Source organism: Poecile atricapillus, chromosome 5 (assembly GCF_030490865.1).
Source record: "Poecile atricapillus isolate bPoeAtr1 chromosome 5, bPoeAtr1.hap1, whole genome shotgun sequence".
NCBI classification, from domain to species: Eukaryota; Metazoa; Chordata; class Aves; order Passeriformes; family Paridae; genus Poecile; species Poecile atricapillus.
Window position 1 is genome coordinate 31,309,192 of NC_081253.1, and position 11,519 is coordinate 31,320,710.

The following is an 11,519-nucleotide window of genomic DNA, read 5'->3' on the forward strand; positions in this document are numbered from 1 at the left end:
CCCTTCCCCAGCGTCAGAAGCTCAGAGTAGAGTTAATAAGTTGCTTTCTCCAGACATGCTACAAATGTATTTGAGCTGCAACATCTCTTTGAAGATCTTAGGCTGTAAAATGTTCCCAGCTATATTGTGAAACACGAATTTCAGAAATCTGTCAAGATATGTCAAGATTACACCAAGTTTGTCAGCTAAGAAGAAATACACTTGATTCTACCTTAGACAAACACTGCCTGGGACTTATATTTGTGTCATGTTTTCCAAAAAGCAGCTGTAATAATACAAAATTGAATAATGCTGTCTGGGGGGAAAAGAAGTATTTAGACCATAAACAAACAGGATCAAATTACCCAGAAGTACACATGCCTTGCAGCACAAGAAACACCAGAGCAAATAACATACATAAATATTCTTCAAAAGCATCTGGTAAATTCACCATAATGAATTCAAAATATTCAAGCAATTATTTCCAGCCAATCACTTATTTCTTTCAGAACTGAGATCTTTAGCATTTTATTATGTTCTTTACTGTCAAGGCATATTTATTCCGCAGTTTGACTATTTTTTTCCTTCTACCATTTGGCTAAGCAACCAAGTAACTTATTCAGTAACTTCCAGACCACCTTGCAAATGGAATTGATTTGAATTAAATAGCTACAGATTATTTCAGTGGTTAAGTAGTCACGGGTATGGCAGCAACATAACACATCTCAAATATAGTCCACTAATCCGATCAAGTATGCTTTTACTTATCTTTCACTAAACATCTATTTTATGGTCCATTTCTTCATACCTTCTAATCACAGCTCAGTTACAATGTCAAAAAACCTGAAATCCCAAACTGAAAAGCACACAGAGTCACAACAAAGATAATTTTATGAGTAAGAGGTACATAAGGGACTGCTGTGGAATCATTAGTGTTTACAACTATAAGCATATTTACTGCTTTCCATCCTTTACAGGACAGATTTGTTACAGTTGAAAGCTTTCCCTTCAGGGCCTTTTAGAGAAGCACATATATCCCACAGATATGCCATAACCCATAAAGTCATCTCAGTAAGGCACAACACAACTGTTCTCCTGGGGTTTGTTGAGAGTACAAGGGCAAGATGAGAAAAGGGACAAGAAAAAAGGAAGGAAAAGGTGTGCATGCAGGAGAGGGAAACTATACCTCTAGTTTAGAGCTGAAAGGATTTACATTCATCTAAACCAGAAGTCTTTCCCATTCCCCACCTTTTGCTTGCTCAGATTTTGTTTATTTTTCTGACTCATTACTCAAAAATTTCCTAGATCCTAATCAAGTCTAACAATGCTTCAGAGGAAACACAACTCCAAAATGGGAAGGGGGAGAAAGTTTTATTTAGGAATCCTTCATAAGCCATTAAATTATAAAAACTCAGGATATCCTCCAGGAATGGTAAGAAAAATGCTACATAATAAAGTACAATATCCTTAAGTCATCAAAACATGACTTGGCTCTGAATTCTGGATGTCAAAAGTTTAGATGATGATTGTTCATTCTTGTATGGCACTTCTGTTTGAAGATTCTTCCAGGAGGAGAGTTTGAAATGAATTTAAGATTCAAGCCAAAAGTATCACAGATGAGGAAATCCTGAAACATATCAGTGGTCAGCAAAGATATCTGGACACACAAAGTATATGAATCACACAGAGTCTCCCCAAAAAGCCTCTGTTGTCAGAAAGCCTCCAGAAGAAGCACCTTTCTACTCCATTTTAAATTATCACCTTGGCTGACACCAGGCTACACATGATGCACTTCATCAAGAGCCTCACCTATGAGCACTTGAAAATTATTCACTTTACCCACACAATACCACCTCTCATTTGTATTAGCTCTACTTCATTTTCTTATCTGGCTTTGAATAAAAAACAAATTGCAATACAAGCAAGTGATGTTGCATCTGTATTTATAGGGACTACATTTCCTTCTGTCTTTGGAGATTTAAAAGTAAAGACTAAGTCATTGCTTTATTTATGAAATCTGAGAGTTTAAAAGACACACTAGACTAACATAATAAAGAAATTCAGATAAAGAAAGATATTTTGTAAATGCATTCTAGCTCAACAAAGTAACATTTGCTCTTAAGATATCCTTTATCCTATTAGATTCGACCTTGGGAAAAAGAAGGCTAAGTAAGACTGCAAACTGTTCACTAAAGCATGTCAGTCTTTTCTGAGTCTGAGGCTGGGTTTAGAATTCATGGTGCAAATTGTACATTTTGAAAACAAAGACTGAAAGCTATCAGTTATACAGGAAACAAGTTAAATATGTGTATTAGCATGTACATGTGAGGCTTGCCATCTAATACTAAATGCCCATGTAGAATAATCTTATTTCTTAATTATCTATTTTAATTAGATAGCTACATGAAGCAGGGTGCCATGACATTATATTATGGCTAAGTACTCACACCCTCTCCTCAGAAAAACCAACAACAGAAGCGAAAATCTAAGCAGAGTGACAATTTTACATCTACTGCTGTGGATAGTGACCAGCATTTCCACTTTTGTGCAAGACTGGAGAAATAAACACCATACAGAACAGCAGGCATTAAAGCAGTTCCTCAAAAGTACAGCACGCTATCCTTGCCTACCTTGACACAAATCCTTCCTTGCAGCAGCACTGTCACTTGTGCAGTTAAATCATTTTTGCATTGCCAATCAGTACCAAAGCCAAGCAAACACCTGCTTGTTTCTAAGAGAACTAATCAACAGTGCTGTCAACTGCACTTCAGTTTCCTGACAGATCATTGCAACACCCACATAGGCTCTGCTCTCTCTGAGCTTTCCACACTGGCAGATTCACAGTGGCCGTAGCCACCAGCTGTCTCATGCCATCCCAGTCAAAACCAGTAAAAAAAGAGCCATGTAGCTGTCCTGACAGCTGGGGATATTACCCATGCAAGAACATCATTCAGTGCAGCATGGCTGAAATGCCAGCTAATGATTTGGATTCAGGAATTACCCTTCATATCAGAGAAAATTACTAATACAAAACCAGTCTAACAGCTTAATAGCTACATTCAATACCCTCGGCCATAAAACATGGGGATTGGAACCAAGACCACTGGGAGATGTACTTAACTTTGAAAGAAAAACAATAAATAGCTCATATGCTCTTCTAGATTATCACATTTGCTGTTAATGGCAGAGTGCTTGTGACAAACACATGGGATTGCTAGTCAGGATGGCCAGGTTAAAGCACAGCTTGCAGATTCTGCTGTCTCAGTGCAAAAGCAATAGGCCCTGAGAGAACTAAGGCTGGGAACTGAAGTTCCCAAGTGCCCTCTCCAAGACCGGCTGGTTTCTAAAGTACAATTTCAAACCCTTAGGGACTAAACAGAGTCACAGAATGGGATGGGAGGGAAGATGGAGAATCATTTTTACAAGCTGGATTGTTTCTAGGTAAGTTCCTTTGGTCTCCAAAGAAACCTAATATGCTTTTAAAAGAATAAAAAGTAGAATTAGCAGTGGGGAGCCCCACTGAAGTAGAAGGACCAAAAGCAATTTAACAAGAATTTTAACCACTAGCATATTAACAATTTTAACTGGCTGTGTAAGAAAATGTTACTTTACATGTCCCTTTCCCAGCCAGGGGCATTGGCCCAGCCCCTCTCTTACCTTACCACCCACTTGCACAAAAACATGTGCAAAGACAAAACCAACCCATCACCAGGAAAAAACAGCTACCAACTCTGATTACAAGAAAATGTACAAAGCACTGCATTGGTAGCTACACATGAGCTGTTTCATCCAGTTTCTCTCTTTCAAGAATATTAACATTATACACACTGATGGACCTGTTCAGATGTGTTGACATACTGCATTTCACACCATAAAACACAGCAAAAGCAAACAATTAAGTGCAATTACTATATGACACAGAAAGATTAGGGAATTAGTACCAGCTCCAGCTGCACAATTTGTTGGAAAAGTATTTCTTCCATCCTAAACCCATTTGCGCAACATGATAAATTGAATATTAATGCAACATGTAACTTACAAAATTAGTAATGTAATTTTTAGGCTGCTTGAATCAAGAAAAAGACTGTCCTTATCTCAGACATTAAAGACCTTTGTGTTTACAAATCCACAGTAGGCTCTGCTTTAGAGCTTACACATGTGAAACAGATTAAGGGGCACCATGGTGGGGGTTAATGTCTCAAACTTGCTGCTGGCTACGTCGTCAGTCCCCTGCTGCTATTTTCCATCCCAAGTAAAGATTCAGCATCATTTAACATATACACTTCAGCTCTCACTTTTTGCTTTGTTTTAACAACTCTTCACGCATTAATCTTAACTACAGTTATTCTAAAACAGGTATTGACATGGGCATACAATATCCTGTAACATGAAATCACTGTTTAGCTTTAAACCCAAGCATCCACTGCTTTGGAAATGATGGTTCTGCACTTTATCAATTAGGAAGCAGACAAAAGAGAAAAGCTATCAGCTACCATTTTCAGCTGTGGGGCAAGTATCACAAGAGACTTTTTCTTGAAGACCCAAGTCCTAAAATTTGGAGTTTGTGTGAAAAAAGAAGTTTTCAATACAAAATAAAGATCTATATACCTGTATAAAGAAAAAGCTTTAAAGAAGGAAAACAATACTAAATGCTCACAAGGAGCCTACAGTATTTTAAATCTCATTATTTTTATGATTTTTTTTTAGGGAACCTGAGTCATGATCTCTGAATGCACTCAGCTGCCAGCACAGCGTGTAGGAAGAAAGCATTAGAGACTGCACATATCTGCACAGCAAGGCACTTGGAAGGATGGCCTGGACAAACGTTAAAAAATAGGTTTGAGGACATAAAAAACTTTCTTAAACAACTCCTAGTGTAACTGGCATGCAAAGATGATTGCTGTTCCAAACAACATTTTGAGATGGGACAGCAGGAAAAATAATCTATTTTACTGGGAACAGAGTTCTTTATCTAGGCTCATTACCTCACTTCAGTAATATGTTCCAGAAGATTTCACAACAGATTAAGAACAAAATGCTGCTGTTTCAAGAGATACCTTCTTTAAAAGATGTACAAACACAGATACACACCCTAAAAAAAGGCTCTTAATCTGACAAAAGAGAAAATATATTCATTAATATCAGGACTACCTTTGTACACAGGAAAACCAATAATTACGTTGGGCAGCAGATATCAATTGCCAGCACTAGCACAGAAGAGACCTTCCAAAGCTGTGCCAGCCCAGTCTGCAGCCGGGAAGAAACCAGCTCTCCCCTGCCACAAGGAGAATTGCAAGACCAAAGGGAGAATGGGAAACCACCTCCCTTCCAGACATCTTTCCCCACAGCAGGAGCAACCTCATCCCAGCCTTTTGCCTAGTGGAAAACAATTATGACTTTCCCTAGACTGCTGAGATCTCTGAAGAAGCCTTTAAGGGCTGCAGGGATTTAGAGAAGATCACTTGGAAAGTTTAAGCACAATGTTTAAGTGCCTAACGTCCCATTCTGCCTAGGAGGACCTGAAGGTCTGACATTTGCATGTGAAAGAACAAAAATGGAAACAGAATAGAGTATTAAATTTCACAACAGGTACTAGTCAGGATTCTGCTTTGCACACTGTGGTACTGCTGCATTTTGCCTTTGGTCAAGAATTTTCCCCATTAAAACTGGGAGGGATGGAGAGAGCAGAGGAAGAATTGAAAAAAAAAAAAAAAAAAATCACATTAAAGATCTTTAAATGTTCCAGAGAACTCAACAATCCTCAAAAAACTATTCCATTCTATCTGAGAAGAATGAGGAGGAATTTGCATGCAGTTTTACTGCTTTTATGGTATTTTGGGAATTGTGAGAAGATTGAAGAGATTAGGCTTCTGTATCCATATCTATTCCCAAGTACTGGAGTACCCACATACCCCTCTCCACAAAGCAATAAAGCAAGCTAGAAACAGCCATCACAACACTTTTGAATGCCAAAAGATTTGCCTTAGAAGTACCATATTTTTTAACATAAAATGTTATTTACTTGCTTTGCTCAGGATATCTCTACAGCATAGGAATAACCAGATTACCTAAACAATTTCCATAGATTATCGTTCCAATTTCTGGTGACCAAAAAAAATAAAACCCTCACCTGAGTTCTATCAACAGAGCCAGCTGCAGTCTCCTATCAGTGCATTATTAAGAGACTTGTTTATCAAGTTATATTTGTACACACCATTGCTAGGCAAGGGTGTTGATCAGGTATTGCTGACAGAATACACAGAAAAACATCTGGCTGCACAAATGTTGCTGAATCAAGTCCAAGTTATATAGTAAATGGAGAAAACACAGCTCAGTTCTCAGAAAAAAAACAGAATATGCAAGCTTAGGGTGCAACATAAAATAAATGCAGTAGTAACCAAGTGGTTATATTAATAAGATTAATATCTTCAGACTCTGGAATTAAAATGACAGAATTTCTTAATGGCTGCCCTTCAAAACAGAAAAGAATAATGCAGAAATTAAAGAAATCCAGTGCCTTAATCTAAGAGGCTTTCCAATACTTTTTGCCAAATTATCAATTATCTGTGTGAAACTGTAGGTGTTACAGCCTGAGTTCTGCTTCTTGCCTCAGTGAAAAGTACTTAGATGGCTGTCAGAAACCCAGGTGATGTCTGTTCTACAAATATACTTGTTTCCTTCAGTTACAAAATTCCACATTCTCTGTCTTTGCCTGATATGTAATTACATATCAGAAATGTAAGTCACTTCAGCCTGATGAAACAATCATATTTCAATTTGGAGCGCCCTCTTAGCGTGGTGATAAGAACATCTGCTTAAACTGGCAGAGGAGAGGAGGAATGAAAGTGGAATTTCTTTCCTGGGAATTCATGATGTGTTTTCAGCTGGATAAATTCTCTACTGGAATCCTGGATAAAATCCGTGGTAACATCACTTTGGACTCTTGATGTTCAGTTTAGTGTAACAAACGTTCTTTGAAACCATACAGCAAGAGGGGGCCTTAAGGGAGGACCGTCTGATTATTATGTGCAGTGGAGCTGCAGCCTAGGTTTAAAGACGCATTTTAAATGCATTAAAATGCTTAAGATAAAACATTTTTAAGACTTAAGAGCTACAACCAACCATTCCCACAGTCGTTCAGGTGCCCCTGGGCAAACAGAGTTGCACAAACAAAGTCCACAGCTACAAATCAGACTGAAAGGGTGGGCAGTGATGCCACTACAGCATTCAGGTCTGTGCCCAGAGGACAGACCACAAAATGAAGATAATTGAGTAAACTTACCTCCTTCTTCCTCCCAGCCCTAACCAACACAGGCCATGACTGTAAAACCCAGATCAAGGCTACCCATTCTGTGGTAATAGCTGGCCATCCCACTACAGCAAATGCCCAGAACAGCTTGATGAAGCATGTAAAGTCACAGGGAATGTTCAGTGGAGCACTGGCAGTGAGGTAGAAAATCTATCTGCATGAACAAAGCCAACAATCTGATCTCAGGGATTCAGGAGATACTAGGAGGGAAATTACTTCCCAAGATATTGACAGATATATCTGCATGCATAGTTACATTTTGAAGGTAAGAGAAGCAAAGAGAACATTGTTATTAGCTATGCAGAGGCACTGTGTGTTCTAACAGGGGCGGTATTGTTTGCTCTTTTCTGGATTACAACCTGAGTCTCTAAAGGAGCTTATCCCTTCAAAAATCAGATTACAGTAAGGCAAAAAAGGCGATGGGGAAAATGTTTATTTGTGCCCAATTAGCATATTCTTATGCAACAACTCTATTAAGTCATGAACTAGTGATTTTTTTGCCTCATCTCAAGCGCTGCTGTATTTGTAACTGTACTTGGAACACAGGCTCATCTTCTGCCATGCATTCCACCATTGATAATAACTGAAAATTCTAAGGGACCTGCAGTTCCTTCAAACAGAAACTGGTGGACTTTTCAGCTCTCGGTGTTTTACTTGTTCTCTTGAAAAAAAATGACAGAATTAGAATCCTGACACAAGCCACACTAGGTATGACCAAAATTAAGTGAAAATGTAGCTTCCTTCTGTTCTCTTTCAAGCTGTGTCAGTTCTCCAGTTCAAACTGAAGCTAACCTTTAATAATTCAGCTGGTAGTTCTAATTATGTTCTTATGACATGTTTAAGCAATACACTCTTGAGGGACTATCTCAAGAGAAAAATTAATTCTGTAACTGTAATACAAATTCCATTTTTTTGTGTTTGACCTCTCAAGTGCTTCATGTTAGTCTCCTGATTATGACTTTCAGAGCATCCAGCAATGTTTACAAACATCGTACATTACAAACAATGTTTACAGACTAATATTGAACCACAAAATGTAACCTTGTCTACAGGCAATAGACTAGCAAATTATAATGAGCTTTGAAAGGAAATTCTGAAATGCCACTGAATGGCATCTGAAATTGGGTGAGTGTTTTGCAGAACAGTACACTGAACTCTAGAAAAACCCTCAGAAATGGTAAAAAGTTGTTTCCAAAGACTAAGGAGGCAGAACAAACCAGTAGTTTGCATATCTCCTCTCGCTTTCCACTGCTGTTACATCTTCTCCCTTGCTGGTCCTCCAGTAGCAGGAGATTTCCTATGAGATTTAAAATGCTTCACAGTTCACTGTTGCAATAATTTTAATTTCTGTACTCATCACTCACAAGACACACCCAATCACGTCATCCTAACCTCTCAGGCAACAAGAGTTGTACTTGTTTCTGCTTATTTACAGTTCCCTTTTGTTGATATTTCTTTGAATATCAATTCCTTTCCCCCCTGTTGATATTCAGGCACTGTAGCTCTGCTGGAAGTATAAACCAAAGTTCTCCCTTGCATCCTTCAACACCGTGCCATAACACCAGGCTTTTAATCCCTAAATCACTCTCTTTATTCAAGCCATTCATGTAAACATATGCCTTTAATGAGATCTATAATCACTAACGCGTTCATACACTTAAAATGAGACCCAGAAAAGTGTATGGCTAATAATCATGAAATTATTTCCCTCCTGTTTTGTCATTTCTTTCTCTAAGTTCATGTGGATAATCTCCAAATACTTTAAGTTGTACCTGACATACTACTGCCAAGTATGACAAATCAGCCAAGTAAACCCATAACTATGAGGCAAAACTTACTGTTCATTATGAAATGACCATAAAAATAGAAACTTGACCTTCAAAAAGATGTATTGTTTTCCTTTCTGATGATTTGTTTTGTCTTATCTTGACTGACATCCTAAGTAGCTCTGAAGTACTGCTTATCCTACAACAACTGAAAGGTACCACTCATGTTACGTGTTCATCTAACATAAAGGGGAAGAAAATCACAGAAAATAATTTCTAAAAGGAGAGGTATTTTTATAATACACAAACAAAGATGCTTATTTATATTTACACTGAATAAACCAAATAAATTGCTGTAATATTTTATGTGAATCTCTGCACATTCAAAGCACCTTCATAATCACCTTCATTTATGCCTTGCTTTCCAGATCATTAGGGGGGATCTTTTTAGTTACGATAACTTTTTCTTTCCATAAAGATGACTTTTTAAGAACTTGCAACTGCAATGGAACTGTAGGAATGGAAAAGTTTAAAAGTTACATTCTATTCAAATTAGAAATCTAATAAGTGTCTTAAATTCAAAAAAAGACCCCAGAAATCAATTTCTTCGGCAGGGTGTCAATTCCTTTGTATGAAGAATACAATTAACCTTTATGTGCCTTAGATTGACTCTAGGTGCCCCCTAATAAATGAGAAGGACAGCAAAATTAAATAAACAACATACTTTTGCACGTTCCTCCGACAGTCATACAACTTTTAGACCCTCTTCAACTGAGAATTTCTCCCTCAATCTCCTTCCCTGACTCCAAGAACCTGCAGTTCTTGTTCAGATTTCTCTCTGTTCGCATGATGATCCACTAAACTCTTCCAGCACTCCACCCTCCCGACACACGCGGAGTTAAAATTAACTTGGTGGTTTGGGTTTGGTTACGAGCCGAAGATCCTCCCTTGTACAACTGAGCGCTCAGCAGCCCCAGCGGCGAGCTCGGCTGCCGCCCAGCACCGCCGGGCTGCCACGGCGGAGCCTCACGAGGAAAACAAAACCTCGTCTCGGATAAAGGCTTTACTGTACTTACAACGGGCAAAAAACCCAACCCCGAATGAAAGGCATCTCATTATTCGCAGCTGTTTGAAATTGAAAAAGCCCTGCCCGGGTGTCCGAGACGGGGTCCGTGCGGGTGCCGGAGCAGCCGCTGTCCCCGGTGCGGGGAGCGCGGATCCCCCGGGAGCGGCGCGGCCGCGCAGGTGAGGCGGGACCCGCGGGAGGGAGCGAGGAGCTGCCCCGGCGCCAGCCCCGCTCCGCTCGCCCCGCCGAAGAACCGCGCTCCCCGCGCCGAGCTCCGCCCGCCCCTGCCAAGTTGCCCGCCGACGGCAGAGCGGGGCGGCCGAGCCCGGGGCAGCGCTGCCGCCGCGGCGATCAACAGGCGCTCAGACCCCCGTCCCTCCGTCCCTCCCTCCCTCCGTGCCCCGGCCGCCCCTCTGCGCCGCGGGGCAGGCGCTGCCGCGGGACAGGGGCTGTCCCGGCGCGGGGCCCCGCGGTGCCGCCGGGCGCGGAGCGCCGCGTACCTGCCGGGGATGGAGCAGCCCGTCCCGCCGCCTCTCCGCGCCGCTCCCGGCGCCCGCTCCGGCCACGGCCGCCCCGAAAGTTTCCTGACGTCAGCGCGGGCGGGCGGGCGCGGACCCCGCCTGCTGCCGGGCTCGCCGCCGCCGGGCCGGGCCGGGCCGCCGCCGCTGCTCCCGGGCTCCCCCTGCCTCCCGCCGGCACAGCCAGGGCTGCGAGACGCAACAGCCAGCGGGGAGAGAAGGCGTGAAGAGTAGGCAGCAGTCGAGAAAGTGAGGAACGAAATTCAGTCGCTCTGCGTTCCTCAAGGAAGCGTCTCCTAAGGAAAAGATAGTAAACACACATGCATTGGTCTCGGTTAAAGCTGCGATTAATTTTGTAGGGTGCAACATCACGCTGACTTCGGAGAATGTCTGTGGCATGCGCTCCCCATTAAAATGTGCTTTAGAAACACCAGAACGCTGTAACCAATACATGACAGTCATGGTACGTGCAAATTACGGACAAAGCATTTCCCGTTGAAAGGCAAGGAATTCGTCTCTCACATATTTCTTTTATTCCTGGTGGGCTTCTGCCACGATAGTGCCAATAATAGGGCATGTAGTGTCTGTGGAAAGGCAGGAAACTCATCTATTACTCCTCCCTCATTATTTTTTCTTAACAGCACATGAAAGATGCATTTGGTGTTAATCAGTAGACAAACCTCGAGAATGGCCATTTAGAGAGCGGAATAAAACATGTCACTGAAGTCAAAGCAAAGGTGCTTTGTCTGCAGCAGGTGTATTCTTGTTTTAAAGACAAGATGGAAAACGTTTCACAGTGGCAATTGATGGTCCAGAGTGGAAAAATCATGACAGAAAAAAAGGGTAGAAGACAGGAGCAGGCAGCTTTTTAAATCAGTAAG

At 41.1% G+C, this 11,519-nt stretch overlaps 1 protein-coding gene across 4 annotated transcripts in view; it reads right to left on the reverse strand.

Annotated features, from left to right (window-relative positions):
- Positions 1-10,706, reverse strand: part of GULP1 (GULP PTB domain containing engulfment adaptor 1) — a 146,009-nt gene extending 135,303 nt beyond the window's left edge. For 2 of the 4 annotated variants that reach the window (XM_058839715.1, XM_058839712.1), the window contains exon 1: positions 10,621-10,706. The gene's annotated coding sequence lies outside the window, so the exon portion shown is untranslated. Of the gene's footprint in view, positions 1-8,505; positions 8,586-10,620 lie in introns of all 4 variants that reach the window. The other 2 variants (XM_058839713.1, XM_058839714.1) reach the window with 2 other exon arrangements.
- Positions 10,707-11,519: the final 813 nt, after the last annotated feature.